This window comes from Cricetulus griseus, unplaced genomic scaffold (genome assembly GCF_003668045.3).
Source record: "Cricetulus griseus strain 17A/GY unplaced genomic scaffold, alternate assembly CriGri-PICRH-1.0 unplaced_scaffold_294, whole genome shotgun sequence".
Classification (NCBI taxonomy): domain Eukaryota; kingdom Metazoa; phylum Chordata; class Mammalia; order Rodentia; family Cricetidae; genus Cricetulus; species Cricetulus griseus.
Genome location: NW_023277024.1, coordinates 30,635 through 37,187, shown reverse-complemented (window position 1 = coordinate 37,187; position 6,553 = coordinate 30,635). Strand labels below are relative to the sequence as shown.

The following is a 6,553-nucleotide window of genomic DNA, read 5'->3' as shown; positions in this document are numbered from 1 at the left end:
GAGGACAAGCAGTGGTTGAGAGATCTAATAGAACACTTAAGGAGATGCTCAACAAACAAGCTTGGAAGACTAAACCCCACAAACATAGGTTGCATAATGCTTTATTAACACTAAACTTTCTTAATGCCAATGAAAAAGGACAAACAGCTACAGAAAGACACTGGACCATGGAAAAAACTGCTGAACTCAATCAGCCAGTATACTTCAAAGATGTACTAACCTCTACATGGAAACCAGGACATGTATTACGTTGGGGTAGGGGTTTTGCATTGGTTTCTACAGGAGAAGAAAAACTTTGGATACCATCAAAGTTGATCAGGATTCGACTGGAAAAGGAAAAACCTCTCATCGAGGACAAATGACAGGTATTCTAATAAGGTATATCTTATAAACTAAATATAACCTCCCAAAGGAAAGGGAAGTGTTTTGCTTTTATCTTCACAGGAAAACTCATCTTCAGAAGGCAAAAGACACTGCATGGGTAGATACTCAAGAAGAAAAGGTAGCTATAACCATCAAATAGAAGGAAATCTGCGTACAGGAGAAACTTTACAGCTGTCTCTCAAAAAAACTCTATTTCTCTTTATTTCCTAGTCCCTATTCATTTAAACCAATGCTGGATTTAGAGGTGGATTTGGCTTTCCTCCTCTAAAATCCAAGCACATTATTTAACTAAGCTTTAGTGTTTCTGTATTGTATTAAGAAGCCAATTGATGTAATACAGAATAAAAGAAGAATTTGGGGACTGTCTTTGTCTTTTCTTGGATCTTTCTCTCAAGGTGTACACTCTTTCATAATTGTTATGCTCTCATGGTTACATTCCTCAGCATGTGTACATACACAAGCAAACATTTCTCTGCTAACTGTTCATGTTTGAGTCCCACACAGCCAATGAAGACCTGCCTGACAGCAATCCCTAGACACCCTGGAAAGAAAATGGGCCACACCTCCTTGACTGCACTGGATACAAATTGCTCCATTTCAACTGACACTCCGGCCAAAGCGTAGGATACTGACTTGAATCAAGTTGAGGATTTCAACCGAGATCTTCTATCAAGAGAATCCCATCTAGCATGGACTGGATGCAATCCATTCAAGACTTTTACTACACTAAAATATTCTTCCTACAGGACCCCACTTGACTATCATCATCCCATTTCAGCAGGAAGTAACTTGGAGGATGCTACGCCCCCTTTCCCCATTGTTGTCACTTAGGATAGTATATATACCTAGTTAGGGAAAGCTTCCTATTGTTTATGGTTGGGATTGGAAGGAGGTGTTCAGGCTTGGTACCTCTTTCAGATGACTTTAGGGTTTAGCTAAAATAGATAGTTAGGATGTGACATAAGCAGATTGTTGTATCTTCTTATATTTTACCTCTATGATTGTTAATTTTGGATACTTTAAACTGTTAAGTTTTAATCCTCTTTTAGACTAATAGGGGAATTGTAGGGGACGCTGTAGCCACGCCTGCTTAGGGGCTGGCTACAGGTGAGCCTGATCAGGCTTGCAAGAGCGTGCTCAGGGTGTGACTGAGTTTTCTCTTTCGGTGTCTCTTTTGGGCTTGCGTACAGACCGCTGCCATGCTGCCATGCCAGCTGGCTAGGTCGCTCTGTGAGTAAGGCTTTTCCCTATTAAATACCCTTATATTTCTACTTGACATTGTATTGGTAATTTCCCACTATAACTGAGATAGTGGAGGAATGGAGGATGGCAAGAAAGGAGATGCCTTGATAGAGGGAGCCAGTATAGGTTTGGAGAGAGGATTGGCACAGGAGAAAAGTTAGGGGATCCACAGGGATGACCCCAACTAAGAATCTATACAGTTATGGAAAAGCTGCCTTTGATGCCCTTTCACAATCATGAGATTGATGACTACCTTGGTTGCCATTCCTAGAGCCTTCATCCTGTAGCTGATCTAAGCAGAAACAGGCACCCATAGCTAAATACTGAGCCACACTCCTGGAATCCAGTTGTGGAGATTGAGGAGGGATGAGTAAAGAGGCAAAACTGTGCTGGAGAAACCGGCAGAAACAGTTGTCCTGACCTAGTGAGAGCATGGAGACCCAAATGGTAAAGCTATGGAACCAGCATTGGACCAAACCAAGCCCTTTGACTGTGGGTTCCAGGTAGGAGGCCAGGGCAGGCTATGGGACCTCTAACCGTGGAACCAGTCTGTATTCCTAGAGTACAAATGCACGTTGGGAGCACATTTCCTATAGGGGGATGCTTTTGCAACCCAGGTACAAGAAAGTGGGCCTAGGCTCTCCCTCAAATTATGTGACTGACTTTGATGTTCCTCCCATGGAGGGCCTCACTGTCCTTGGGGATTGTGGGGATCATTGGGAACAAGGGAGGATAGGAAGGCATGGGAAGTGGGGGACTAACATGTAAATAAGAGTGCTTCTAAAATGAATTTAAAAAGATACTTTAGATAAAGACAAAGGAAATTATTTCTAAAAAAATTAGAATCAATAATCTACCTCTATATCTTATCATATCTAGATGCTCTGTTTTAATCCCATTAAGAATAGGTTCAACCATCTACCCTGTATCCTATCATACCTGCATCCCACTTTTTATTATCAAAACAAGAATCATGATTCTATTCAACATCATTTAGCTTTTTTCCAGACCATTGCCAATAACAATTTGGAACCGTTTCACAAAGTATTGACAAAATATAAATGCAAGAACTGACCATGCACCACCCATTCCACCTTTTGCTATTGGAGGCACTGTGTTCTTAATTTTACTTTCTGCTGTTTGGAGCAATGGCCTCTATAGCTGATTCACCTTTAGGTTGGATGAATTTTGAAGTCCTGTCGAAAACTCATATACACTGAGAGAAACTGAAGCAGGAATCACAGAACAAATATGGTCCGTTCCAAGCCCTCTACATATTTGACAACTTTTAGTTAGGTACTTTAGTGGGACCCATGGATGCAAAACACATGAGATACTGACTCTTGTGCCTTCTCTTGAGGGCCCATTGTATCCCTGCTGTCATGTCTTGTAAAGCATTTATATGATAGTTTTGTTTTGTCTTAATTATATTTACTTTTGCTGTGTTTAGCTATTACCACTTAGAGGCCTGTTATTTTTTAATGAGAGACCAAAAGGGAATGGACAGAGATGGAAGAGGAGGTGAGTGTTTCTAAGAGAAGTAAACTGAGAGCAAACTACTCAGGTCATATACTAGAGAAAAAATCTAGATTTAATAAAAGTGAAAAGAAGAAAACCACCATTTAACAAATTTGATGATGACTTCATCAACATCATTTATTTTTAATTGATTTTGGTACAAGGTGAAATAGAAGAGTCACTATTTTTGTTCTATATTGAAAGAGTAATCCCCCATCATTATAGAATTGACTCAGACCGCTGCTATATGCTTAAGAACAGCTAAACAGTGTTTTTTCTGGAACAACTAATTAAAATTATCTAAGTACTATTGCTGAAGATTATTTCTGCTCCTAGTACAGGCAAGATCATCTGTCAGGAAATAACTGCCACCAGAAACACAAGTGTATAGTCAACCATTGTTTTAGTTTGCTTCAGTTTGACTGCAATTTCCACAAGGTATCTGTTTAGCAGCAGCCAAGCAGCCAAGATTCCTTGATAGGATAAAATGAAAGAGAGTCAGTCCTAGTGGCAGCAATTTCCTGGTTTCATTGAACATTGTCTTGGCAAAGACAAAACTACGATATCAAAGTGGGAGAATACAACTAGCCAACAGAGCAAGATCAGATCATGGAGGCTGCTAATGAATTCAACTGACAAAACTACCATTCTCATTTTGGCTAGTCTTAGGACTACAAGATGATTAACTGTCTTCATTGATTTCTTATTGTGATAACTGAGTACAATTTGGAAGTCAAAAGTACTTATACCCTGCAAAGTTATAATAAAATCAGGACTGGGCTCCCAAAGTCGATTTTTGCTCTAGAGATAAAGACTGGCTCTGCTGTTAGAGGATCCACAGACTGTCTTGGCCTCCTAACTGGTATCCACATTCAGAGGGGCTGGTTTGGTTCAATGCTGTTTCCCTATCTCTATGACTAGGGTCTCCATTCTACCAGTAGGTCAGGTCCACTGTTTCTGCAGGTCTCTCCATCCCTGTCTTGGCTCCTTTGCTCAACCCTCCTCCCTGTCCACAACTGAATTCCAGTAGTATAGTTCAGTACTTAGCTGTGGGTGTCTGTTTCTGCTTAAACTGCAACTGGATGAAGTCTCTCCTTCCTCTCCCTGTCCCCATGCTCCAATTTGGTCAAGTGTGGTGTGATTACTTCAATTATAAAGCACAACACAACATCAGAACAAACAAATCTTTATTCATGCCTATTTGCATGCAAACACCTTTGGAAGCTTATCTGAGAAACTAATGACAGAGTTGCTTGGGGTTGGAACTATCATTTGGGTAGATGAAACAGGATAAAGCAACAAAAAAATCAGGAAAAAATGTTTTCTTAACCATACAAGGTCCCCTGGAAAAGGGTAAATTGACAAGATCTCCTGAGCAAATTGGGAGCTTGGGGGGAAGCAAAGCGGGAAGGATGAAGAAGAGGATTGAGATTGGGAAGGGGAGGAGAACATGCCTGATCAGGAAGATCAAGTTGGGGGAGGAAAAGAGAAGGCGAGCAAGAAACATAAATCTTAATAGAGGGAGTCATTATAGGTTAAAGAGAAACCTGGCAATGGGGAAATATCGAGGGATCCACATGGATGACCCCAAAAACGAGTCAAGAGGCTACCTTAAATGCCATCATCCACGAGCTGCAGCAAGCAGGAGCAGAGATTCTCAGCCAAACGCTGACGGGATCTCCTAGAACCCAGTTGCAGAGAAGCAGGAGTGATGAGCAAAGTGGTCAAGACCCCCAGTTGGGAGTCCTGGGCAGTCTATGGGACTCTGGCAGCCTCTGTATCTTAGTGTACAAATGGGTTTGGGGTCCATTCTCTACAGAGGGATACTCTCTTAGCATAGGTACACAGGGGAGAGCCTAGGTCCTGCACCAAATGATGTGTCAAATGTTGGTGATCCCCCATGGGAGGCTTCACCCTTCAGGGGGAGTGAATGAGGGCTGGATGTGGGACAGGGCCATGGGAGGATGGAAGGAAAAGGGAACTGAGATTGGTACGTAAAAATAAGATTGTTTTTCATTTGAATAAAATTGATTTTTAAAAACTCTTATAGATTGCACAGTTAAAAAGGAATCAGGCAAAATGTTTTCTTAACCATTCCAAATTAAATATGGACAAAACTGAGTGATGTCTCATTATAACAAAGGGTCCAAAACAGGGAAAACAAAGAGAAGTGAATCGAGAGATGTACACAAGCCACCAACTGTGATTGTACAAAAAAGCAATGCAGCCTCGCAAGATGGTAGAGAGACTATAAAAAGCTAGAAAAGTAGACACCAGGACCAGGATGTTCTGGGTGGCTGTGGACTCAGGGGAGGATCTCCTGGAACCATGAGAACTTCTGATGTGTTGAACACTCTGCTTGTGTCTATACAGGATGACAATCATGGAGGCGCTGGACCAGGTGATGAGCACAGCAAAAAAGATTTCAGGGCACATCACCAATGCTGTATAGAGTGAGTTTATGATTTCATCCCAGCCTACAGTAGAGCAATATCCAAAATCTCGATTTCTTGTCATGTTTTGACTATTCATTTTCATAAATATGTTCATCAAGAATATGAAACGTATCAGCATGTAGAAGACCCAGAGAAGGGAAACAGAACAGTGAATGCACTTTGTAGTTTTGGCTTTATGATCCTTCCAACATGACTTCCTGGAACTGATGATCATTGCCTGGAAGACACTCAAAAGGCAGGTTGCACCAATGGACACATTTCAAGCAAATCCTTGAATGTACAATAGGAACACACATCCAAAATCATTCACAAAATGTTTAAATCCCCAAACTGCCATTGTTTGGGGCACTGCTGCAGAGAGAATGATCAAGGCATTGGCTGACATTAGGTGTGTGAGAATCAAATCTGTATGCTTTAATGTGTGTTCTCTACAATAAAGTACTAGATAGTACAACAAAAGAGAGAAATTTCCAAGAATTCCAGTTGTTGTTTGTGATAAGAAAATGATTCTGATTGCCAGGTTCCAGATATTCATTCTGTGATTCAACACAGTTTCCTCAAGAACATGACCAGGCTATCTCTCCGGTCAAATGAATGATGGCAAATGATGGTAGCCAGGGGTGGAGGAAGCTGGCATTGAACCACAGAGCTACAGAGACACTGAAGCTCAGGGTCCTTTAGGCACAGTAGTTCAGCGCTGGCCTTGAACACATGAAAATAAATCATACTGAATAATGAGCTAGCAAGCACTATTGAAAAGTCACACCCCAGACACACACACACACACACACACACACACACACACACACACACACACGTGACCCCACTCAGTTTAGAACTGTTGGAGAGAAGGGAACAATTGACACTGTGAAATGTCAAAGAATGCATAATATAATAAGATAAGCAAACTGTGCTAGGAGAAGTTGCAAGAACGATAATATCTTATGAATGAT

The 6,553-nt window shown here is 41.2% G+C and overlaps 1 pseudogene; it reads right to left on the bottom strand.

The window, feature by feature from the left end:
- Nucleotides 1-3,083: 3,083 nt before the first annotated feature.
- On the bottom strand, nt 3,084-6,144 carry LOC113839069 (annotated as a pseudogene).
- Nucleotides 6,145-6,553: the final 409 nt, after the last annotated feature.